The following is a 24,736-nucleotide window of genomic DNA, read 5'->3' on the forward strand; positions in this document are numbered from 1 at the left end:
CCTGGAAATTAAGAAGTGGAGGTGATAGATAGCAGAGTGGGAATGGGTAGGAGGGAGTGTGTTTGTGCAAGTATGCCTGTGTGTGTGTGTGTGTATGTGTATGTGTATGTGTGTGCACAGAGAAAGATAGACCCAGTTGAAGGGTTAAGTCAATTCTTGGTCACTTTGTGAGTTTCTTAAGCTCCACTCAACACTCAGTGCCTGGAAAGCAGTAGGCCTGGTGCATCATTCTCCAATATGCTGTAAGTCTCTTCTCTTCCTGGAAGTATAGGCTACAGTAAGAACACACTGAACTCTAGGCAAAATAATATAACTTATCAGAACATCCCAGCATCCTGTAGTATCCTGTGGGTCCTTCAAACTTTGGTTCATGCTTCTACTCTAAGATGTTGCTTAAAGTAGGGCAACATTAAATATGGGGAGAAGAAACAAAAATCCAGCAGCAGCCAGGTACGGTGGTGCACACTTGTAAACCCAGTGGCTCGGGAGGCTGAGGCAGGTGGATTGTGAGTTCAAAGCAGCCTCAGCAACAGCGAGGCACTAAGCAACTTGGTGAGATCCTGTCTCTAAATAAAATACAAAATAGGGCTGGGGATGTGGCTCAGTGGTTGAGTAATCCCCAGTACCCCCCATCCACCCCCCAAAAAGCCAGCAGCAAATGCACCTGAGAACAGGAGCCACCTCCATCTACTGTCCTGTCACCCCTCACCTACTGTGGATCTTGTCCTTCTCTGTAGTAATCATAAGGTCTCCTACTGCACTTGCTTAGAGAAAAGCTGAGGAGAAAGAAATGCAGGGAGGTGGACATAGGTGGTGAGATGCCCCCTCTCAGTGTCACAGGTCATCTTTTTTTCTCATTGAGTTGCATGCACTCACTTTTCACCCTTGAGGACAGCTGAGCTTACCTATGTCCTCAGTTACATGCATCCCCCATTTAATCTGAGGGGAGCAGGTCTGTGCATGCATGCACCCACATTCACACTCAGGCGACCCACAGTGAGGCTTGGTGGGCTGGAGCCCTCGACTGACTTGTCAGTTCCCTGTGTTTCCCCATCCCCCTCCTCCCTTGTTCCTTTCTGCCTTCCCACTTCAGCCAGGGGGACTGTGTGGAGGAAGCAGCAGCATCAGTGGAGCAACAGGTCTCTATCTGCACAAGGTTCACACCCTGGTCCTGTTTTGCTGAGAAGACAGCCTTGGCTGGTGGCTCTCTTCCCTGGGAGGACAGGGGATACCACTCAGTGGGACACCTGTGCATTGGAGATTCAAGGTATTTTGGTTCACTCTCTTGCCTTCTGCTTCAATATAATTCTCTCATTTTCCATCTGTTCTCTTCCTGTCACTTCTGGTTTTCCAGTTGTTGCTTTGTGGAGATTGGGTTCTGGTAGGAAGGAGGCCTTGAGAGGAAGCAGGAGGATCAGAAAGACAACAGAATGACTTCTGTGGAAATCATGATGACTCTTGTGCACTGGAGAGGGAGGGCTCTTCAGTTTTCTTGACTTGAGCACCATCAGCGAGGATCTCCATTTTCCTTGTGCCAAGTTTGTCCCCATTTCTTGCACACTTATGTTCCTGGGGTAGACTCTTGCTTTGGTCCTGGGGAACAGGTGGTGGGAGGATGGGGGTGAGGAGTTGGTAGGGTTACTCTCTGGCCCTCTGGCTGGTTAGAATGGACTGATGACATAACTAACTTATGGGTCATAATCTGCCTTTGCCCTGGAAAAGTCCTACATGCACACTCATGGGGCAGCATTCTGGGTGGTGAGTTCTTTTCCTAGCATTGTGAGCACTTGTCACTCCGTATGTTGGTTACGGTCTTGTGAAGGGTTCCTGGACTAGATCCATGAAAATACCCTGGGTGGCACCCAACAGGGCTATGTGGTACATGAGGGCAGTGTCTGGGGCCACTTGTCTGCTCACACTGTAATGCATATGTGTCTTACTCTTCATCAGGCCAGGTCACACTGTGTTTGAAAGTCCACTAGAAGCAGCCTAACTGATCAATTATGAAATGGAATGATCAGGGGTTTTTTAATATTTATTTTTTAGTTGTAGGTGGACACAATATCTTTATTTTATTTTTATGTGGTGCCGAGGATTGAAACCAGTGCCTCATGCATGCTAGGCAAGCACTCTACCACTTGAACCACAACCCCAGCCCCAACGGGATGATCAGGTTTTAATTCATAACTGCAACTTTTTTTAAAAGTTAGGAGTCAGTAATTTGTTTCACTAGAATGGAGATAAGATGTAAACAATTTTATCTTTTAGGCTTTTTATTTTAAAAAATATTTATTTGTTAGTTAATAGGTGAACACAATATCTTTATTTTTATGTGGTACTGAGGATTGAACCCAGTGCCTCACATATGCTAGGCAAGTGCTCTACCTCTGAGCCACAACCCAGCCCATATCCTTTAGGATTTTTATTCAATTATGTGAAAACCACAAATCAGGTACTGTATTTTAGTTAAATATTACTTTAATTGCAACAAAACAGCTTTTGTGGCTGTCAAATGAAATCTATAAATAGGAAGTGGAGGTTAAGTCATCCTGACTGAGCAGTTTTTAACTGCAGGCTCTAAAACTATGTCAAGAAGTGAAGAGAGGGGCTGGGGTTGTGGCTCAGGGGTAGAGCGCTCGCCTAGCACGTGCGAGGCCCTGGGTTCAATCCTCAGCACCATATAAAAATAAATAAATAAAACAAAGATATTGTGTCCAACTACAACTAAAAAAAAGAGGTGAAGAGAATATAATAGACGCTGTTTATGATACAATGTGTTTGAAAACAACTGTATTTTGGTGAGTCATGGAATATCCAGTTGTGGTTACATGGTCACGGGAACATTCCTATTTCAGGTCTTTTCCTTCAGGGTTACTGGGATAAGTCACAGGTTACTTTGATCTTTATTCAAAGATCCCTGACTATCTATCCTGAGTTTCTTGAGATTGGAGCCAGGTGTGTATCCACACTGAGGATTTAGCCAGGGAAGAACATGACAAGTATGCAACAGAGGGCCTGTTGATCAGGTTTCCATGCCTTTGATTGAGGATTCCTACACAGTGGAGCTCTTGCTATTGTCCACTGACCCACCCCAAGGTGCTGAAATCACAGCCAAGGAGGCAGCTGATTAACACAGTACTTGGGGGTGTCATCTGGCACTTTACAGGGGTGAAGCTAGCCTTAGGCTTTTAGATTTTTTTTTTAAACAATAGGGAAGATTCAGTCATCTCTGTGGTATTTTAAATTCCCAAGGACATCAGATTGAAATATCAGTTGTCAGATTCTTTTAACAATATGTCTTCAAAGTTTTTGCTTTAATATCTAAAAAAGGATTCCTTTTTTTCTCATTTCAAATCTTTAAGTATTTTGGGTGAGATAAATCACTCATTTGCCTATGACCTTTTAGAAAAGTCATTTTATGGAAATACTGTATGTATACTTAATCTAAATTTGAGTGGACTATCCTTTAGTGTATTTATAAATGATCAACTCAGTTTATGAAATTAAACTTTTTATTTGCAATTTTTTAAAATGAAAAAAAGAAAATACCTGGGTGGAATAAGTATGCTCATTCTCCTCCTCATCATAGTTTTCCTTTTATGCCATCCCTCTTCTTCCTTGTTTTTCACTTTCTACTGATAGTCAGTCCAGGGCCAGTGTTCTGTGAAGGAAGGCAAGTGTCCATCCACTGCTTGTTGGTTATGGGGGCATTCACCATCCTAGCATGAGGTCATGGGGGGACATTCTACCTTCTTGAAATAAAGTATGGCTGAAGATCCCCAGAAGAGTCTCTTCTGTCCTGCAAACAATCAAACAGATAAACAAAAACATGCACATGTTACTTGTGAACAAATAGAACCCTCCCTGGGCACATTTCCAGCAAAAGACTTAAAGGCTTTTTTCTCCTTGTAAGTCTTTTCCCCACAGAATCTGAAAAGTTGCAAAGTTAGTCCAGGATGCATCACTTCAAGGTGTGCTCTGTTGCCTTTCCTCCCTTCCAATCCTATGTACACAACAGGATGGAATTCTGTGTGTACCTGCACTGTATCTCCACCATCTTCACATGAATGCTCCCACTTAGACAGGCAGAGGCACCCACACAGATACCCACATATACACTTGCATGCACGTGGGTCCCCCGTAGACTCCATTATCCACACTGGTACACACATCCAAAGATATACTGAAGCACAGAAGCTCAGGGCTCCGGGTCACCCCCTTCACATGCACATACACACACATACACACACGTACACACACACACAGACACACAATCCCACCTCCCGTTGTTACAGGGCTGGTGCCTTCTGGGAAACTGAGGCCATCCAAAAGCCCTTCCTCAAACCCTGACTCTTGTGATTAAGTCAGAAAAATTTCAGACGTCACTCAGAGTAACATGGTAAGATTATTAGAAGGGATGGGAAAGGAGAAAAGGGGGCATTCTCAAGGGAGAGAGTGGTTCTCTCAGAGAGGAGAGGGAATGTGTGCCTCTCCTGTATTCCTATTTTATTTGGTATCTCAGAGAAGTTTCCAGAGTCCTGCCCAGGTCCACCTCTTGACTTTTTTTTCTTTTTTCTTTCTTTCTTTCTTTTTTTTTTTTTGGTGCTGGGGATTGAACCCAGGGCCTTGTGCATGCAAGACAAGCACTCTACCAACTGAGCTATATCCCCAGCCCCCACCTCTTGACTTTTGATTGACAGCAGTAAAGTCCTCTATTGCACATGACAACTCTAGGTCATTTTGTCCATACTGATCAGTTCTAATTGGAACCTGTTCTTAAAAGTCTCTTATCCATATTATTTTAGGCCTGCATTTTTCCTGAAGATAGTAGGTAGTAAGGGCTAGGGATATAGCTCAGCTGGTAGAGTTCTGGCCTGCAAACACTAATCCCCAGTACCACCACCACCAAAAAAAAAAAAAAAAAGACAGTAGGTAGTTTGCTGAGGAATGTGACATGTCTGTCTACTTAAGCCAGGCAGAACTGCAGTTAAATTTCTTCTTGGCAAAGAAAGCATGCGGGGATCAGCACAGTGGGCCCATTTTATTGAATTATTCCCTTATACTCATGTCTGTCTGTTCCCTATCACTATCTGTTATCTGAGAAAAAGACTACCAGTTTCTGCTCTAAGCCTTAACAACCAGGTAATCCATGGAGAAATTCTGGCCTCTTCTTACGAATGAAAGAAGGGAGCTATCACCTAGGCCCAAGGAACAGGTATGAAAGTGGGGTATACTTTGTAGTCCTGGGTAAACAGCCCTCCCACACTAACCTCTCCCACTGGCAGTAAAGATAGGAGAATACTCAGGCCATGAGCCTCTCAGGAGATGTGTTTTTTGGCCTTTTGCAGGTCCCCTAGTGATGCCAGGTCAGCCTGCCAGGAGTAAGACTGGAGTGAGTTGGCAAGTGCATTCTGGGGAAGCTGCTCCTCCCAACCTGTGGCTGGAGTTTGCAGTGGCCTTTCCTGGCTGCTTTGGCTGGGCTAGCCCAAGGTGGTGTTGCTACCACTGGTTATTGGTGATGAGTTCTGCTTCCTCACATGTTGAAGTTTGAACATTAGAGAAGCAGGCTGAGGCAAGCATATAAAGCAGGGTTTATTTAAAAAGGAGTAACACAGACTTCTCCCTGGAGGGAGAAGGGAGGGAATAGCTGGTATCCTAGTATCCCAAGAAGTGAGGGCATCCTGCCCCCTTTATACATCTAGACTTTCTTTGTTCTTCTGCCTTCTTCCCCATTCTCTCTCTCCTTCCTGTGATACCTGACAAGGCCCAGGTGATGCCAGTGGGGTAGCCAAAAGGTGAGAAGCAGATGGGCATGGCTAAGGGCCAAATGGAGTGATTCAGGCAGGAAGCAGCCCAGGAGACATTAACTAATAACTTTTATAACTTCCTGTAGGGAGGGACAATTTATGGGACAGATTACCTTAGCAACAGGTTGGAGGAGGGGCAGGTTATCTCTTAAGGGTGGAGGGAGGGCTCTGAAGGCATTAACATTTCAATTCCTCTGGGTTGGTCTCCTACTTCCCAGACCCAAGTTGGCCTCAGATTTCTTATCTATACTGACTGCCTGTCTTTAATTCTGGCTTTAGTGTGGCCTCTATCTGAATCCCCAAGCCTTGGTCAAGAAACCCAGGGCTGCAGGAAAACCATGAGCCAGGTAGCACTCTGATCAGGACCTGGTCTTCTGTGGAGCCAGCCTGGGATTTGAATCCTGGAATGGAGATACAGTGAGCCCCAGGATGTGTCCCTTCCCTAGTTAAGTCAACTGGAGAGGATGTTGTATGAGGAATTACAGGTGCCCCTGCTGGGGGAAGAAGGAAGAAAGGCTGCCAGGAAAGTAGATTCCTACAGGTTGTCCAGCCCTTGGTTCTTGAGCAGTTGGTCCTGTGAGTTCGTGGATCAGAGTGGAAGTAAGGTGGCTATTTTCTTGTTTTCTGTTTCTATCCTTCAGTTTTTAGATTTTGTTTTTCAAGACCCAAAGGGTGGGGGAGCTTGCTACAGCACCAGGTAGCATTATAGTTGAGCTTTATGGAGCTATACTGCCATCAAGTGGAATATGTTTCTGGTGAGCTGAGCCACAAGGCAGCAGAGCCGGGTGGAAATCAGCAACACGCAGGAGACAGGAACTGTAAGCGAAAATGGATGATTATGCCCTGGCTGGCACTTGCCCTGTGCTCATTCAGAGGAGTAAGGGCACCTGGCTCCTCCGCCAGGGAACACAAAGGAAGAAAAGGTTGGCAGTGGAAGGCCCACCATAGTTGCTACAGGCAGTGGCCAGGGACAGCTTAGCGTAAACCATGTGGTCCCCCAAACCTCCAGGTTGCTGTGTACCCAGCAAGGAAAGGGGTCTCCCGGCCTCAGCATCGTGGCGGCCTCCAGCAGGGGCACCTGTAATTCCTCACACAGACCCCAGATCCCAAGGCCACCGAGCTCAGTCAGCAGCCAGCAGCTTCTCCTGGGCCCGCCCCAAAAAGGCGCCCTGGGCTGGTTGGTGCAGTGCTGCTGCCTGCAGGGTTCCAGGGCCCCTGGACCTGCTGCTTTCCCTGGGTAGGGTCCTGAGGGCAGGCAGGCTTCCCCCTGTGCTTTTGACTCCTGATGGGGAGACCCTTGCTTGACCAGCATCTGTTCTTCTCAGCCTGTCCTTGCTCTCACACCCCCATCCCATACCACCCTGGTGCCTGGCGGCTGGCTCAAGGTAAATGTCCCTTGTGCCTGGGCTTTTCAGAAACCATTTCTCCTGGTTGGACCTGCGGTTCCACAAATGATAGTCACTACTTACCCCACCCCAGCCTGCACTGTCTCCCTCCCTTTGTGTTCTGAAAAGCACCAGACATAGGATACCCATATCACCTTCAGATAGGCTGTGGACCTGCCTACTTGGCCACTCTGGGGGCAGACCAGGCTCTCCTTTTTTACCTTTGAATTCACCGATTGGTATGGGTTCTTGTGGACACAGACTGCCTGACCCAGTGTGCATCACCTAACTCCCTCCAATGGCCTTCCTTCATACACCCAACCACCATTCTCAGGGCAGAGGAGGACATAAACATTCCCCTTGGAGCTGCATGTCCCTCTGGGACAGGAACTTGGGTCTCTTGTTTGTGTGCAACTCGCTTTTCCTTGGGTAGGAAACTTCTTTGTGGCCACAGGGGCACAGGTTGGGGGGCCAGAACTGTCAGATCCAAGAAGGACAGCTGAAGTGGTTATAACATGCCAGAGAACCTGGCAGGACAAGGAGGTCATGGCACCTCCCTCAGAATCCAAGGCACTCCTTTGTGTCAGGGGGAAGGTGATCTCTCTGAGATGGGTTTCATGGGGGCCTCTCCTTGGAAGGCCTCCACTGTGCTCAGCATACTTCATTGGCTCACTGGTTGGGATTTAGGTGTTCCTTGACAGAGGCATGGGTAGACAGGCTGGCAGACTTCTATTCCACACCAGAAGTAGGTGCCTGTTCCATGCTCAGTAGTTCTAGATACCCTGAATATTTTATCTTCAGGTGGAGTTTAGATTCTGGCAGAGGGGTGGTGGGAAGCTGAATGCAGGAAGTCCTGTGCCTTCAGAGATGCTGAGGGGGTGGGGTAGAAGGCCTGTGAATTATGCCTATACACAGACCTGTGCACTTTGAACCAGAGCTCTGGTGCATTCTGATTATTCACCTTGGATATTAAGTGAGAAGTGGAGGTGGTAGGTAGCAGGGCGGGAATGGGCAAGGGGGGCAGGTATGTTTGTTCAAGTATATTTCTTGTGATTCTCTGTATGTGGGTGTGCATGTAGAGAAGTTAGACCACCATTTGAAATTTTCCATGCAGATAGGCCACCTCAAGTAGCAGGACCTATATGAAGGGCTGGTTTGAAAGATATGTCCTGGTTACCTTATTGTGAAGGTTCCTTAGCCTAACTTCAATGCTTGTTGCCTGGAGAGTAGTAGGCCTGGTGCATCATTCTCCCATGTGCCAAATGTCTGCTCTCTTTCCAGAGGTGTAGACCACAGTGGGAATGCAGCCATCTCTTGCCAAAGTAAGCTTGACATTCCAGATCAACACAGTGCAATGGGGATACTCCCAAGTGTGGATTCAACCACTTGTCCATCCTTCCACTCTAATATGATGCTGGAAATAGAGCAACATTTAAATATGGGTAGAAGAAACCAAAAGCAAAGAATGCATATGTGAACAGGAACCACCTCTATCCACTCTCCTGTTACCTTTCAACTACTTTGAAGTTGTGTAGCAATCATAAGGTCATCTATTGCACCTGCTTAAAGCTGGGGAGAAAGAAATGCAGGGAGGTGGACTTTCAGGTGGTAGAATGCTCCCTCTTTGTCACAGGTCATCTTTTTTTTTTTTTTTTCCTTCACATTGAGCTGCACTCACTTCTCACTCTTGGAGATAGCTGAGCTTGTCTAAGTCTTCAGTTACATGCATCCGTATTTAAGCTGAGGTGAGCAGGTCTGTGCACCCACACACCCACACTCATACACAGGCGATCCCCAAGCCAGGCTCAGTGGGCTGGACCACTCGATTTGACTGTTCCCTCTGTTGCCCCCCTCACTTGACACTGTCTGCCTGTTTTCCCAGTTTAGCCTGTGGGACAAGGAGGAGGCAGTGCCATCATCGCACAAGAGACCTCTGGCTGGACAAGGCTTATACCATGGTCTCCAGGGGGTAAAAATGCAATCCTGTCTGGTGGTACTCTTTTCCTGTGAGGATAGTGGATGCCACTCCATGAACCACAAGTCCACTTGCTATTCAAATTATTCTGGTTCACTCTCCTACCTTCTGCTTCACTACAATTCTCTGTTCATTTTCCACTTGTTCCTCCCATGGCTTTCCATTACTGAGAGTCACTACCTGTTCTTCATTCTTACTTTGTGGAAATCAGGTTCTGGCAGGGTGTGTTGGGAGGAAGCAGGAGGACAAGGACAAAGAATAGAATGATTTCATTGCAAATCATAATGACTCTTGTTGATTGAGGGAGAGAGGGGCCATCCCCGCTTCTACCTAGCCTTGGGTACTATCCATGAAGATCTCATCTCCCTTGTATCTGGTTCATCCCCATTTCATGCCCACTTGTGTTCCCAGTACACTACGGTCTTGGGGAAGAGGATGGGGGAAGATGCAGGTCGGGTGGGGAGAGTCATTTTCTGGACCTCTGGCCAGTTGGAATGTGCTGATGACATAGCCAAGTCATGGTTCATATTTAGCCTTTGCCACTGCAAGTTCCTACAGGCCCATTCATGGTGCATTCCATTGACAAGAGCATTCTGGGGGGGGGGGTGTTCTTTCCTTAGGAAGTAGGCCACTGTGTCACCCTGCCACTCCATGTGTTGGTTACCACCCTATGAAGATTTCAGGCTCAAGATCCTTCAAAACACCCTAGGAGGAATGTGGGTGCTCATTTTCCCCATCCTCTTCCCCTTCTCATGACATCCACCTTCTTTGCATTGCCTTTCACTTTCTACTGCTAACCAGGCGAGGTATAGTGTTCTCTGGAAAAAGGCAAGTGTCCTTCCTTCCTCTGCTTGTTGGTTAGGGGTAGATGCACTATCCTAGCATGGGTCCTTGGGAGACACTACATCCTTTATTGAAATTGATCAGGGTTGAGGGTCACCAGTAGTGTTCCTTTAGTCCTGCAAAAAAAAAAAAAAAAAATCCATCTGCATGTTACTTGTGAACAAATAGGTCATCGGATGTATGATCAGCAAAAGACCTCAAGACTTTTCTCTACTTGCAAGTCTTCTCCCCATGGAAGCTGGAAAGTTTCAAAGTTGGGCTAGGAGACACCACTTCAAGGTGTCCCCTGTGACCTTATCTTCCCCTCCAATTCCACAACAGCATGGTATTCAATGTGTGCCTATAAACTGTCTCTGCCATTTCAACATGAACAGTCCCATTCACACAGGCAAGTACCCAGAGATATGGACACCTACCAATATACCAGGACACACTTTTACTCCCCTTCCCGCAGACTTGACTATCACTACTTATGTATATACCCAAAGACACAGAAGCCTAAGGCTTAGGTCATCCTTTGCCTGTGTCCACTTTTCCCTTTCCCTCTCTTACCACCCTACAACAGAGTAGACACACACTCCACATCACTCACTAATCTGGTATCAGAAAAGGTCAGAACTTCTCTTCTTCAAGCCTTGTTAGGCTTCTCTTCTCCAAGCCTTATCAACCAAGTAAATCATGGGGGCAACTCTGGCTTCCTCTTTCAAATTAAAGGAAGGAAGCTATCACTTAGGCCCAAAGAGCAGGTGTGAAAGTGGAGCATACTCTGTATTCCTGGGTAAACTGTTCCCCTCCCAACCTCTTCTACTGACATTAAGGACCCAGGGAGTTCCTCTGTTGAGAGGCCAGGAGCTTCTGATGTGTTCTTTGGCCTTCTGCAGGTCCCCTGTGAAGCCAGACCAGCTTACCAGGAGTCAGACTGGATTGTGTTGCTAGGTGCCTCTTCCCCAGGAAGCTTCTGCCTCCCAACCTGTGGTTGGAAGTTGCCTGGCTTTTCCTGGCTGCTTTGCTTGGGCCATTTGAAGGTGTTTGTGGCCTCTCCCTAGGCCTTGGTCAAGAAGCCTGGGGTTTCAGGAAAAAAAAAAAACACATGAATCTGCCTCTGGTTTGTGACCAGCACCTGGTGTGAGGAGCCAGCCTAGGATACAGATACTGGAGAGGAGTCACAGTGATCCTCAGGACAAGTCCTTTCCCTGTTCCTTCTTGCCAGAGCAGGAAGTGGGGAAGGCAAAAGAATGCCTGATCACTGGAACAGGATTTCTGAGGCCTCTGCACCTCCTGGTTCTTCTTCAGTTGGTCCTGTGAGTTTGCAGGTCCAGTTGGGGCATGGTAGCCTCTTTTTTGCTTTCCATTCCACTTTCCCACATTTTAGACTGCTGTGTTTTTTTTAAGACGCAAAGGGCGGGGGGAGAGTGGAGTGGAGAGGCAAGTGGCAGCAACTTTGAGAAGTGTAGTGCTCTATCGCCATCAAGTGGAATGAGTTTCTGATGAGTGGAGCCGATTGGGCACCAGGGCCCAGTCCAGTCCAGCTCCGTGCAGGAATCAGGGCCGCGATCCACCACCGCCACTTGCCATCAACCCATGGCCACCGCGAACCAAGGTGGACGGTTACGCCCTGGCTGGCACTTGCCCCAGCTCATTCCAAGCACAAGGGACACCCTGACTCCTCCACCAGGGAGCAGGGAGGAAGAAAAGGCTGACAGTGGGCGGCCCTCCATAGCTGCCACAGACTGCTATCTTCCCGGCAAGGAAAGGGGCCTCCTGGCCTCAGCGTGTGCTGACCTCAGGCAGGAGCACCTGCAACTCTTGACCTAAGACCCCAGACCGCAAGGCCAGAACTCAGCTCAGTCAGAGGCCAGCGGCTTCTCCTGGCCCATCCTAAAATGGCGCCACAGGCAGCTCCGCCCCCTGTGCTGGTTGGTGCAGCTCTACTGCCCGGAGGGTCCCAGGGCCCCTGGACGGGCTGCTTTCCCTGGGTAGGGTCCTGAGGGCAGGCAGGCTTCCCCCTGTGTTTTGGACCCCTGGCCGGGGGAGACCCTTCCTTGGCCAGAGTACGCTTTTCCCAGCCCGTCCTTGCTCTTACATCCCCATACCACACCACCCTGGTGCCAGGCTGCTGGCACAAAGCAAGTGTCCCTTCTGCCTGGGTTTTTCAGAAACTATTTCCGCTAGATGTCACTGTGGTTCCACAAATAACAGTCACTTTTCCCCACCCCCACCTAGGCTTCCATTTCCTCCTTTTGTTATCTGAAAACACCAGAGAGGATGCCCATGGTACCTTAAGTCAGGCTGTAGACCTTCCTTTCTTGGTCCCTTTCCCGGCATATCTGGCTCTCTGCTTCTTCCTTTTCTCTGGATTCACCTCTTGGTTTTTGTCCCTGTGGACACAGACCTACTTTTTCTCCGTGCATTGCCCAATCTGCCTTCTATTGACTTGGGAAGGGGGTGGGGATGCACATTCCACATTTCCCTAGACATGTGCTTGTCTCACCAGAGCAGGAACCAGGGCATCCTGTTGTTATGCATTTCACTTCTCCCTTGGTAGCCAAGTCCCTTGTGACCAAGGAGCCAAGGATCCACTGCAAAGGATCAGGTTAAAGATACCTGCTAAAGAACCTGATAGGACTGGGAGATAGAAAGGGTACCTCATCTCCTCAGGCCACCTTCCTCACAGGACTCCTCTGTACTCTCTGTGCCCCAGGTTTTTGTGCCCAACCTGAGATGTTTCACGAGTGCCTTTCTATGGAACGCTACTGGTGTTTCATACAATGCATTGACCCACTGGTTGGGATCTAGATGTCCCTGGTGCAGGCATAGGTAAGCCAGGCTGGCAGGCTTCAGTACTACACCAAGAGCAGTGCTTGTATCAAGTTAAGGGGTTCTAGGTCCAGTTGGTGTTTAATCCCTTAGGGTGGGGATGAGGTTGTGGGAGAGGGAAGGTTAGAGGATGGATGTTGGAAGTGGCTTGCCCTAAGTGAAAGTGTGGGAGTGAGAAGGCCCATGAATAATCCCTATACATAGATATTTCCCCTCTGAATCTGAGCTCTTGGGCCTCCTGATAAGTCAGACATGGAGGTAGAAGGTAGCAGGGTGGGAATGGGCAGGAGGGCGATCTTTTAGTGCAAGTGTGCATGTGTGCCTTTGTGTGTGTGTTTGTGTGTTAGACCATCAGTTGAAAGGTTTCCATGGAGACAGGCCAGTTTAAGTAGCAGGGCCTTTATGCAGGGCTGGTTTGGATGCCAAACAGTGATCACTTTGCTGCGAGAGTTCTTTAAGGCTCCCTTTGACACTGCATGGAGAGAAGTGTGCCTGGTACACATATTCCAGTATGCCAGATGTCTCCTGTATTTCTGGAGGTGTAGGCCATAGTGGGAATGCACCAATCTCTAGGGCAATGAATTGACCTCCCAGAATATCATAGTGCCCTGGAATATCATCCTGTGGACCTGTTTAAGTATGGATTTAAGCTTTTGTCTATGCTTCTACTCTAAGATGTTGCTGAAAGTAGAACAACATTTAAATATGTGGAGAAGAAACCAAAAGCCAGCAGCAAATGCACCTGAGAACAGGAGCCACCTCCATCTACTGTCCTGTCACCCCTCACCTACTGTGGATCTTGTCCTTCTCTGTAGTAATCATAAGGTCTCCTACTGCACTTGCTTAGAGAAAAGCTGAGGAGAAAGAAATGCAGGGAGGTGGACATAGGTGGTGAGATGCCCCCTCTCAGTGTCACAGGTCATCTTTTTTTCTCATTGAGTTGCATGCACTCACTTTTCACCCTTGAGGACAGCTGAGCTTACCTATGTCCTCAGTTACATGCATCCCCCATTTAATCTGAGGGGAGCAGGTCTGTGCATGCATGCACCCACATTCACACTCAGGCGACCCACAGTGAGGCTTGGTGGGCTGGAGCCCTCGACTGACTTGTCAGTTCCCTGTGTTTCCCCATCCCCCTCCTCCCTTGTTCCTTTCTGCCTTCCCACTTCAGCCAGGGGGACTGTGTGGAGGAAGCAGCAGCATCAGTGGAGCAACAGGTCTCTATCTGCACAAGGTTCACACCCTGGTCCTGTTTTGCTGAGAAGACAGCCTTGGTTGGTGGCTCTCTTCCCTGTGAGGATAGGGGATGCCACTCAGTGGGACACCTATGCATTTGTTACTTAAGGTATTCTAGTTGACTTCTGCCTTACTATAATTCTGTTTTTGTTTTTCACCTGTTCCTCCCCTGGCTTTCCATTTTTGCTTGTCTTTTCTTGTTTTTCAATTGTTTCTTTGTTGTTCTGACAGGAAGGGGACCTTGAAAGGAAGCAGGAGGATCAGACAGAGAATGAAATGACTTCATTGGAAATCATAATGACCCTTGTGGACTGGGGGAGTGAAGAGCTATCCCCTCTTCTTTCTTGCCTTGAGTACCATGCACACAGATCAAGTTGCCCTAGCCTCATCTGATTTTATCCATTTTGTGTCCACTGTGTTCCTGGTTTCTGCACCTATCTTGGTCCTTGGGAAGATGTATGTGTGTGTGTGTGTGTGTGTGTGTGTGTGTGTGTGTGTGGTGGTGGGGATGCAGATGGGGGTTGGGGAGGGTCACTCTCTCCTTGCACCAGGAAAGTTCTATAGGTACACTCACTGGACATCCATCAACAAAAGCATTGCCAGTGGTATTTTCTTTCCCTGGGAAGGAGGCTGCTTGTGTCGCCCTGCCTCCATGTATTGGTTACCACCTTCTGAAGAGTTTCTGACCTAGATCCTTGAAAACACCCGAGATGGAGTGAGGGTTCTCATTCTTCTCCTAGCTTTCCTCCTCTCATGTCACTGCTTCTGCTTTGTGTTGCCTTTCACTTCCTCCTGCTAGGCAGTCCAGGGCCAGTGTTCTGTGGAAGAAGGAAAGTGTCCTTCCTCTCCTTGTTAGTTATAGAGTAATGTACCTTCCCAGCAGGAGACAATGTGGGATACTCCCTGTCTTGAAATCCAGCAGGGTTGAGGGTCACCAGAAGCATCCCTCTAGTCTTGAAAATTCATGCACATGTTACTTGTGAATGAGATAGGATCTGGACGCACAGCCAGGAAACAGACATCAAGGATTTCCTTTCTTGAGTCTTCTCCCAATGGAAACTTGAAAGTTTCAGTCAGTCCAGGAGGTACCACTTCAAAGTATGCTCCTTGGCTTTTTCTTCCCCTCCAATCTTGTGTACACATCAGTATGGAAGTCAGTGAGTACTTATACACAGATTCTGCAATTTCCACATCCATGCTCCCATTCAGACTAGCAGGCACACACACATACACACATACACAGATACATCTGCAATATATGGGCTGCCCCTTCCACAGACTGGCCCACACATCTAAGGAACATTGGAGCAAGAAGCCCAGGTACTGTGTGATCCCCTTCTGGTACACACACACATTTCTCTCTCTCTCACACACACAACAGGGTAGAAACACACTCCCAACTCCTATATGGTGTCTAGAAAAGGTCAGTCAAGGGCTAGGGTTGTGGTTCGGTGGTAGAGTACTTGCCTAGCACGTGTGAGGCACTGGGTTCAATCCTCAACACCATATAAAAATAAATAAAATTAAGGTATTTTGTCCATCTACAACTAAACAACAAAAAAGGTCAACCATTCTCTGCTCCAAGACTTAACAACTGTGGGGCAATTCTGGCCTCTTTTGACAAATGGAAGAAAGAAGTTATCACCCAGGTCCAAGGAGCAGGTGTTAAAATAAAGTGTAGTCTGTAGTCCTGCTTAAACAGCAACCCTCCAACCTCTCCTATTGTTGGTAAGGACAAACTGAGTCCTCTGCTGAGAGGCCATGAGCCTCTGATGTGTTTTGTAGCCTTCTGCATGTCCCCTGTTAAAAGCCAGGCTAGCTTCCCCAGAGTCAGATTGGAGTGAGTTGCTAGGTACCTCCTGCCAGGGAACTCCTGCTTCTTATTCTGTGACTGCAGGCTGCCCTGGCCTTTCCTGGCTGCGTTGTTTGAGCCATCTGAAGGTGGTATGGCCTCTCCTTAGACCTTGGTCAAGAAACCCAGGGCTTCAGAAAAAATGATGAGTCTGGCAGCTCTGTGACAAGGACTTGGTATGTGGAGCCAGCTTACCATTTTAATTCTGGAGTAGAGTAACAGTGATCCTCAGGACAAGTCCTTTTTCTTTTCCTTCTTAATTTTTTGGTACCAGGGATTGAACCCAAAGGTGCTTAATCACTGAGACACATCCCCAGCCCTTTTAAATATTTTATTTAGACACAGGGTCTCACTGAAGTTTTTAGGGCCTTGCTAAAATTTTTTAGGGCCTTGCTGAGGCTGGCTTTGATCCTGCCTCAGCCTTTAGGTTCTGCTGGGATTACAGGCATGTACCACTTTGCCCAGCTCCCTTTTCCTTCTTGGAAGAACTAAGCAATTCACAGTAGACCAAAGACCTAGGAATTAGACCAGGAAACTTGTGTATGCTAGAAGAAAATGTAGGCCCAACACTCCAGTATATCGGCTCAGAAGCTGACTTCCTTAACAAGACCCCAAAATGTAAGAAGTAAAATAAAAATCTTTGCCACCCGTACATCAGATAGGGTGGCTAATATCCAAGATATAAAAAAACCTCAAAAACCTAAGACCAAAAAAAAAAGCGCACGATAATCCAATCAATAAATGGGCAAAGAAACTAGGTAGACACTTCTCAAAAGAAGAAACACGAGTGGTCAACAAATATATGAAAACATGTTCAATACCTCTAGCAATTAGAGAAGTACAAATTAAAACTGCACTGAGATTTCATCTCACTCCAGTCAGAATGGCATGTTATCAAGAATACAAGTAATAATAAATGTTGGCAAGGATGTAGGGAAAAAAGTGTACACTCATATATTGCTCATGGGACTGCAAATTGGTGCAACCACTCTGGAAAGCAGTATGGAGATTCCTCAAAAAATTAGGAATGGAACTACTATTTGACCCAGCTATCCCACTCCTTGTTATATATCCAAAGGATTTAAAATCAGCATACTACAGTGACACAGCCACCTCAATATTTATAGCAGCACAGTTCTCAATCAATAGCTAAGCTATGGAGCCAACCTAGGTGCCCTTCAGCAGATGAATGAATAAAGGAAACGTGGTACATATACACAATGGAATATTACTCAGCCATAAAGAAGAATGACTTTTTGACTTATGACAGTAAATGTGTGGATCTGGAAACTATCATGCTAAGTGAAATAAGCTAATTCTCCCAAAGCAAAGGTTGAATATTTTTGCTGATATGTGGAAGTTAACCCACAATAAAAGGGGGGGATTTGTTCAGTGGAGTAGACAAAGGGAAATGAAGGGAAGGGAGGGGAATGGGAAAAGGAAAGACAGTAGAATGAATCTGACATAACTTTCCAACATACACATGAGTACACAATGAATCTTGCAATGTATACATCCACAAAAAAATTAATTTAGAAAACATGAACTGGAGGCTGGGGATATAGCTCAGTTGGTAGAGTGCTTGCCCCACAAGCACAAGGCCCTGGGTTCAATCCCCAGCAAAAAACAAAACAAAACAAAATACCCAATGAATGAACTAAAGTGGCTGGGGTTGTGGCTCAGTGGTAGAGTGCTTGCCTTGTATGTGTGAGGCACTGGGTTCGATTCTCAGCACCACATAAAAATAAATAAAGGTCTAACGACAACTTAAAACAAACAAACAAAAACCAACAATAAACCAAAAACATGAACTGGGTAAATGGGAGAAAGATTAATAGAAGGAAGGGAGAAATAAGGGAGAAGGGGGTAGGGAGAGGGAAGGAAAAGGAGAGGTACTGGAGTTTGCATTAGAACAAAATATAGTCCATGCTTGCATAATTATGTCGAAAAGGATTCTCCTCTCATGTATAACTAAAAGAACCAATTAAAAAAAACACCAAACCAAGAGGTCCCAAGAAAGAAAGTCACAGAAATACCTGGATGCTGGAACAAGATTCCTATAATTCCTATAGATCTCAACCTACCGCTTCATGGTCAGTTGATCCTGTGAGTTTGCAGGTCTAGTTGGGGCATGGTGGCCCTTTTTTGCTTTCTTTTTTCGGGGGTCAGATCTTCTGTAAGAATCAGATAGGAGCCTTTTTTGCTTTCCATTCCTCATTCCCACATTTTAGACTGCTGTGTTTTTTTTTTTTAAGACGCAAAGGGCGGGGGGAGAGTGGAGGGAAGAGGCAGGTGGCATCAACTTTGAGAAGTGTAGTGCTCTACCGCCATCAAGTGGAATGAGTTTCTGATGAGTGGAGCCGATTGGGCACCAGGGCCCAGTCCAGCCGAGCTCCGTGCAGGAATCAGGGCCGCGATCCACCACCGCCACTTGCCATCAACCCATGGCCACCGCGAACCAAGGTGGACGGTTACGCCCTGGCTGGCACTTGCCCCAGCTCATTCCAAGCACAAGGGACACCCTGACTCCTCCACCAGGGAGCAGGGAGGAAGAAAAGGCTGACAGTGGGCGGCCCTCCATAGCTGCCGCAGACTGCTATCTTCCCGGCGAGGAAAGGGGCCTCCTGGCCTCAGCGTGTGCTGACCTCAGGCAGGAGCACCTGCAACTCTTGACCTAAGACCCCAGACCGCAAGGCCAGAACTCAGCTCAGTCAGAGGCCAGCGGCTTCTCCTGGGCCCGTCCTAAAATGGCGCCACAGGCAGCTCCGCCCCCTGTGCTGGTTGGTGCAGCTCTACTGCTTGCAGGGTCCTAAGGCCCCTGGGTAAGGTCCCGAGGGCAGGCAGGCTTCCCCCTGTGCTTTGGACCCCTGGTGGGGAGATTGTCCTTGGCTGGAGTACACTCACTCCAGTCCCACAACCCCATTGCACACCACCCAGGCCACCTGACTACTGGAGCAAGTGTCCCTTCTGCCTGGGGTTTTCAGAAACTGTTTCCGCTAGATGGCACTGTGGTTCCACAAATGACAGTCACCCCTTTTCCTACGCGGCCCCCCCCCCCCCCCCAGCCCCGCAGCGTAGTTTTCCTCTCCTTTCCTTTGTAATCTCCCGTCACTGGACGTCCTTGGGACCTTCAGACGGGGTGTGGACCTGCTGTGCCTGGGCACCTTGGAGGCAAAACAGGCTGTTTGTGGGCAAACCTAACTCATTTTTCATTTACTCTGGATTCCCCTCTTGGTATGGGTCCCTTTTGACACAGACCTAGGTTTCTAGCATTCATCCCCCCACCCTTCCTTCACAGGTTCTCTCTCTCTCTCTCTCTCTCTCTCTCTCTCTCTCTCTCTCTCTCTCTTTTTCCCTTACACATTCTCTGTTTTTTCCATATTGTACTTCAATCACTATTTTTTCCTTTTTCTTTTTTTTGTGATATAGCTGCTCTTTTTTCCATGACTTTTTTTTTTAATATTGGGGTTCATTTTGACGTATTCATACAAGCATAGAATATAATTTACTCCAATTCAGTCCCTAGTACTTACCCCTTTTATCCCTCCTCCCTCTCCAGTTCCCTTTTCTCTACTGGGTTTTCCTTCTATTTATTTGTAGTTTTTTTTTAAAATTAGTATTTATAGATAAACAAAGGTTAAATTTACTTTGATATATTCATATATGTACATAGGATAGTTTGGTCAGTTTTTATCCCACCATTTTTCTCTTTTCCTATCCCTCCTCTCTCCTGCAGTCTTTCCACTTCCTGTACTCCTCTGATTCATTACCTTTTTTAGGGGAGGGGGTACTGGGAATTTAACGCAGGGGCATTCCAAGATTGAGCCACATCCCCAGCCCTACTTTGTATTTTACTTAGAGACAGGGTCTCACTGAGTTGCTTAGTGCCTCACTTTTGCTGAGGCTGGCTTTGAACTCAGGATCCTCTTGCCTCAGCCTCCCTAGCCAGTAGGATTATAGGCATATACCTGGCCTGATCCATTACCTTTTTAAAAATTTTTAATTTATTTTTTAGTTGTTGATAGACCTTTTTTTAAAAAAAATTTATTTATATGTGGTGCTGAGAATCAAATCCAGTGCCTCACACATGCTAGGCAAGTGAGCTATCACTGATCCACAGCCCCTGCCCCTGATCCATTAACTTTTAAGAAGCAAATTCCTTGGAGCTGAAAGTGAGGGAAGAAGTGTTTTAGTTAACTTTTTCACTGCTATGACTAAAAGACCCGATGAGAACAATTTTAAGGAGGAAAACTTTATTTTGAGGCTCATGGTTTCAGATGTCTCAGTCCATAGACAGCTAGCTCCATTCCTCTGGGTTCCAGATGAGGCTCAACATCATGGTGGAAGAGTGTGGTCAGAGAGACAGAGAGACAGACAGACACAAACTGACTAAAATCGCCAGATACAAAATATATATACTCAAAAGGCACAGCCCCAATGAACCACCTCCTCCAGCCACACTCTACCTGACTTCAGATATCATTCAATCCCTATCAGAGGATGAATTCACTGACTGGGTTAAGGCTCTTGTAACCTAATAATTTCATCTCTAAACCTTCTTCCACTGTCTCACACATGAGATTTTCGGGAGCACCTCACATGCAAACCATGAAAAGAGTCCAGCCAAAGGCTTCTCGTATAGTACAGAACAGTGGAGCACAGGTGGGGAGAGTTTGTACCAAGAGGAGAAAGGGGTCTCATTCTGTGAGCTCAGAGACAGTGTAAGATACTTATACAAAGTGAATAAAAAGTACAGCCAGCATGAAAGCTGAATATCAAGGTAAATAATTGCATAAGTTTTTAAAATCTAAACAACAGCCTTGAATAATAAGAGGTTTGGGAAGATCCTGTGGCTAGGAATAGTTTGCTGTGACCACGAGGAACCATGAACCTCATGGTATGAATAAAAAGTAAGAACATCTAAGTATCATTGAACACATAAAATATGCTAAGCATTTTATTTTATTTTTTATTTGTGCAGGTTTTTCTTTTTATTTGTTCTTTTTACTTATATAAATTAGGATTAATTTTGACATTATGATATTTCTGTTCTTTGTCCCATTTCCCTCAAACACAGTGTAGCACAACTTACATTTTTTATTATATCCTGCACTTTATTTCGGGAAGATAGTTAATCTTTTTACTGTGTTGAGAATTATTTTACTTGGCTGATTTATCAATATTTACTGTATGTCTTTGCCTTCTTATGATAGAAATGAGTGTTTTACCAATAAATTGAAACATATTTCTTTTTCTCATAGACTGTTGTTTTTTTCTTTTTAGTTATTGTTTTTTTGTGGTGTGTCTTTGGGGATTATTGGTTTATACCTATATAGGCTTTTTGGAAGACTGAATAAACTCAACATTTTTATATTTAAAATTATTTTCATGTGTTCAATTATTATTTCCTTTTTTGGAGTCATTTAAAAAACACATTAAAAAAGTTCTTTTGCAGTACTATGTGGTCCAATGCTATCTATTATTTATGTGACATTGTAGCTTTGTTATCAAATCTAGTAGCATAAAAATTATAAAAGATTATAGAACATACAGTTCATAGAGTACAAAATATACATGGCCTGTAATGATCAATTTTTTTTTACTTCACTCCTTTCCCATCATATTTGCAACAGTCAAATGTCTCCAGAATATCTATTATTTATAAATATAGTGTGAATTATGTGCTCTCCATGAAAGTGTAAAATTTTAATGTGTTTTAACAGCATTCTAAATGTAATGTTTGTGTATTTTGACTTATATTACACTTGTGGAGCTTATGTAAATGCTACCACTTATTAATAACTTCATTGTTTTTAATAAAAGTTGCAATCACGGTAAATGACTTCAACAGAAGACTAATCCTATAAATTATGCTGATGTACAATGTAATATTATGAGGTAGTTGAAGTATTTTAGTAAATCAATGTTGATAAATAAAAGTCATTAAGACCTTCTCATGTGGGTAAAGTAAAATTGTAGAGAAGAAGGTTTTGATGATATAATTTCTATTACATATTCTAAGTCATATTCTAAGTCTAAAACTTTATATTATTGTAAGTACTGTATATGTCTACATTCAAATACATTGAAAATTATCTAGAAAGAACTGGTACTTATGTTTTAAAAATAATTTTTATTTTTCAACTGATCTTTATTTTATTTATTTATATGCAGTGCTGAGAATCAAACCCAGTGCCTCACACATGCTAGGCAATCACTGGATCACTGAGCCAGAACCCCAGCCTATGTTTTAATCTTGGACATAGAGGAGGACCAAGGAATGTTAAAAGTTTGGTGGCAATAGGACTTTTTTTTCCTTTTCCACAGCAATAGGACTTTTATATATATTATTTAGGTTATACATAGCTTGACTGCACTCATTTTTTATTTGTTTAAATAAGTATATATTTTTTTAAAGAACATAAGAATGTGTAAAATGGTCATGGGCAAATATTGGGGCTGATTGATCAATGATGTAAAGCAAGAACCACAAAAGTGAAACATGGCAGCTATTTTCTGCTAAAAATATGCTTAGGGTGGTAGCAACCAATGATCCACCTAAAAGATAAATTTTCATTTTGCAGTCAAATATAATATCAGATATCAAGAAAGATTCAAGTTGTTAGCATTCTGTGATTTTCATTGAATCAAAATCTTTATCAAGCTCTTTTTCAAGAGCTCTTCTAAAACTTTGCTTCTCATATAACTTGTTTAAAAGGGAAAGTGGGGTGTTTCTTGCTTGAATGATATATCTGTCCTGTATGGTAATTGCATTTGTTATTACAAATTAATAAATTGTACTTCTGCATTGTTTAAAAATATTTCAGTTGTAGGATGTAATAAGTATGATTTCACTTCCTGAATTTGGATGAATTCTAGGACATATGTAAGATCAGGTTGTAGACTTTTCAGATTGAAGCCTGGGCCATGTGAACTCATCAAAGCAGATAACACCCATGATATTGTCTTGCAGTAACCAACCTGTGCTTTCTTTTGTTGACACCAGTCCTTACTGTATACTTTAAAATTTCACAGGTCTAATAAAGGTCCTTATAAATTTTGTTTCTCATTGCTGTTAGAGATATGTGACTAAAATCTAGTAAGTTGTGAATTTTAAGTAAATATTTCATAAGAAGTCCAAATATAATACAGTACCAAAATTAGAAAAATTTGGCCTTTTCCTACAAATGACTACTTTCCTTCACTGTACTGTGAATATATCAACGAAGGGAGACATGCCTAAAATCTTAAAAAGAATGAAGTTCCCAGTACATTTTCTTCAATTTACTGCCAATTTTTCTAGGGTGCTTGTGTCATGTTATATAAATCCTTATCCCATATTCTTCTACATCCTATTTGTTTGGTTAAGATGGTTCATTTGCTTTTCTAATATTCTACTTTCCTTCTAAAATGCTCAGTATTACATAGGTTATCCTAATTAAAACATTTATAAAAATTATGGTGAAAAAATACAAGGATATTGAGAAAAATTTAGTGAAGATCTTTTCCTGGGGGGATGGGGTAGGGGTACCAGGGATTGAACTCAGAGGCACTAGACCACTGAGCCACATCCCCAGCCCTATTTTGTATTTTATTTAGAGGCAGGGTCTCACTGAGTTGCTTAGTGCCTTGATTTTGCTGAGGTTGGCTTTGAACTCACAATCCTTCTGCTTCAGCCTCCTGAGCCACTGGGATTATAGGCATCTGCAACCAAGCCCGGTTAGTGAAGATCTTAATAAGGGCTGGGTTGTGGCTCAATGGTAGAGTGTTTGCCTAACACGTGAGAGGCACTGGATTCAATCCTCAGTACCACATAAAAATAAAAAAATAAAATAAAGGTATTGTGTCAATCTACATTTAAAAAATAAAAACTTTAAGAAGATCTTAATAAAGTTCATGAATTGATAGAGAATTTCCTTAGAGATTTATAGGTACATTTTGTATTATATTCTAGTGTAATGATTCTTACAGGGATGTAGAAGAGATAACATTATCATCTGAATTACAATAAAAATAAATGCATTTTTTCTAAGTATCTAGTAAATCTGAAAATTCCATACTATTATGGCTCATATATTAAAATATAAAATAATTCTATAATTTGTTCAATAAGTAGTTAAAGCAGATGTTGTGAAATAAATATTGAGAGGTCAGTCCCAGTGGCTCTTTGATCCAGACCTGCACTTGCAATCCTAGGCTCCAGACCAGACAATATGAACGCAATGGCCACAGCATCAGACTGACCCCAAGTTCTAGGTCAGTCCTAGTTGAACTTGACTCCAGGGAGCACAGGGTCCAGACCTCCTGCAGGAGACCAGAGTCCAGGCCTATCCCCGTAGATTCCAGTGCTAGACTCCAGTTGTTTTGTTCCAGAAACAACTTTGCAGACCCAAGCTCCATGCTGCCCACTGTGGATCCAAGATATAGACCTGCCCCTGTAACTTTAAGTAATAAGTCAACCCACCCACCAGGCTAGCTCCTGTATACTCAGGCTCCAACCCCATTCAGTTAACTCTGGTGTCAGAGTGCCTGGTCTGCCCCTGTAGACTCAAGCTCAATGCTTGCCTTAGCAGCTGGTCAGCCTATCTAGACCCAGTCTTGATGCTGCCTCCTGTGGATACAAGCTCCAAGTCTACATTCATTATACTCGGGTTCCAGCTCATCCTTGAAAATCTCACCCTTGTTGAGGTCCATCCCAGTGAAGGGAGGCTTCATGCTCAATTCACGCTCACCACTGTATTGTGACAGATGGCCTGCCCAATCAAAGCAAGTCCGCAAGGACTAGAGTAAGTCCTTAATTCATTTTATTTTATTGGTTGTT

General features: G+C 44.8%; 1 protein-coding gene and 1 long non-coding RNA gene across 10 annotated transcripts in view; one reads left to right on the forward strand and one right to left on the reverse strand.

Moving 5' to 3' along the window:
• Positions 1-24,736, forward strand: part of Nbdy (negative regulator of P-body association) — an 82,413-nt gene that overhangs the window by 36,541 nt on the left and 21,136 nt on the right. For 3 of the 9 annotated variants that reach the window (XR_009227271.1, XR_009227273.1, XR_009227272.1), the window contains 2 exons: positions 1,094-14,172; positions 14,295-14,461. The exons of 1 other annotated variant lie outside the window; for it this stretch is intronic. The gene's annotated coding sequence lies outside the window, so the exon portion shown is untranslated. Of the gene's footprint in view, positions 1-1,093; positions 14,173-14,294; positions 14,462-22,089; positions 22,985-24,736 lie in introns of those variants that run through there. 5 more of the 9 variants (XR_009227274.1, XR_009227276.1, XR_009227275.1 and 2 more) reach the window with 5 other exon arrangements.
• On the reverse strand, positions 10,006-18,104 carry LOC124096130 (uncharacterized). The gene is made up of 3 exons (XR_006852787.2): positions 18,000-18,104; positions 10,919-11,072; positions 10,006-10,126 (listed from the first exon to the last, which is right to left on the reverse strand). It is a non-coding gene; the product is annotated as an uncharacterized LOC124096130 (long non-coding RNA).

This window comes from Marmota monax, unplaced genomic scaffold, assembly GCF_021218885.2.
Source record: "Marmota monax isolate L192 unplaced genomic scaffold, Marmota_monax_Labrador192_F-V1.1 WCK01_AAM20220418_F8-fsc00354, whole genome shotgun sequence".
Classification (NCBI taxonomy): domain Eukaryota; kingdom Metazoa; phylum Chordata; class Mammalia; order Rodentia; family Sciuridae; genus Marmota; species Marmota monax.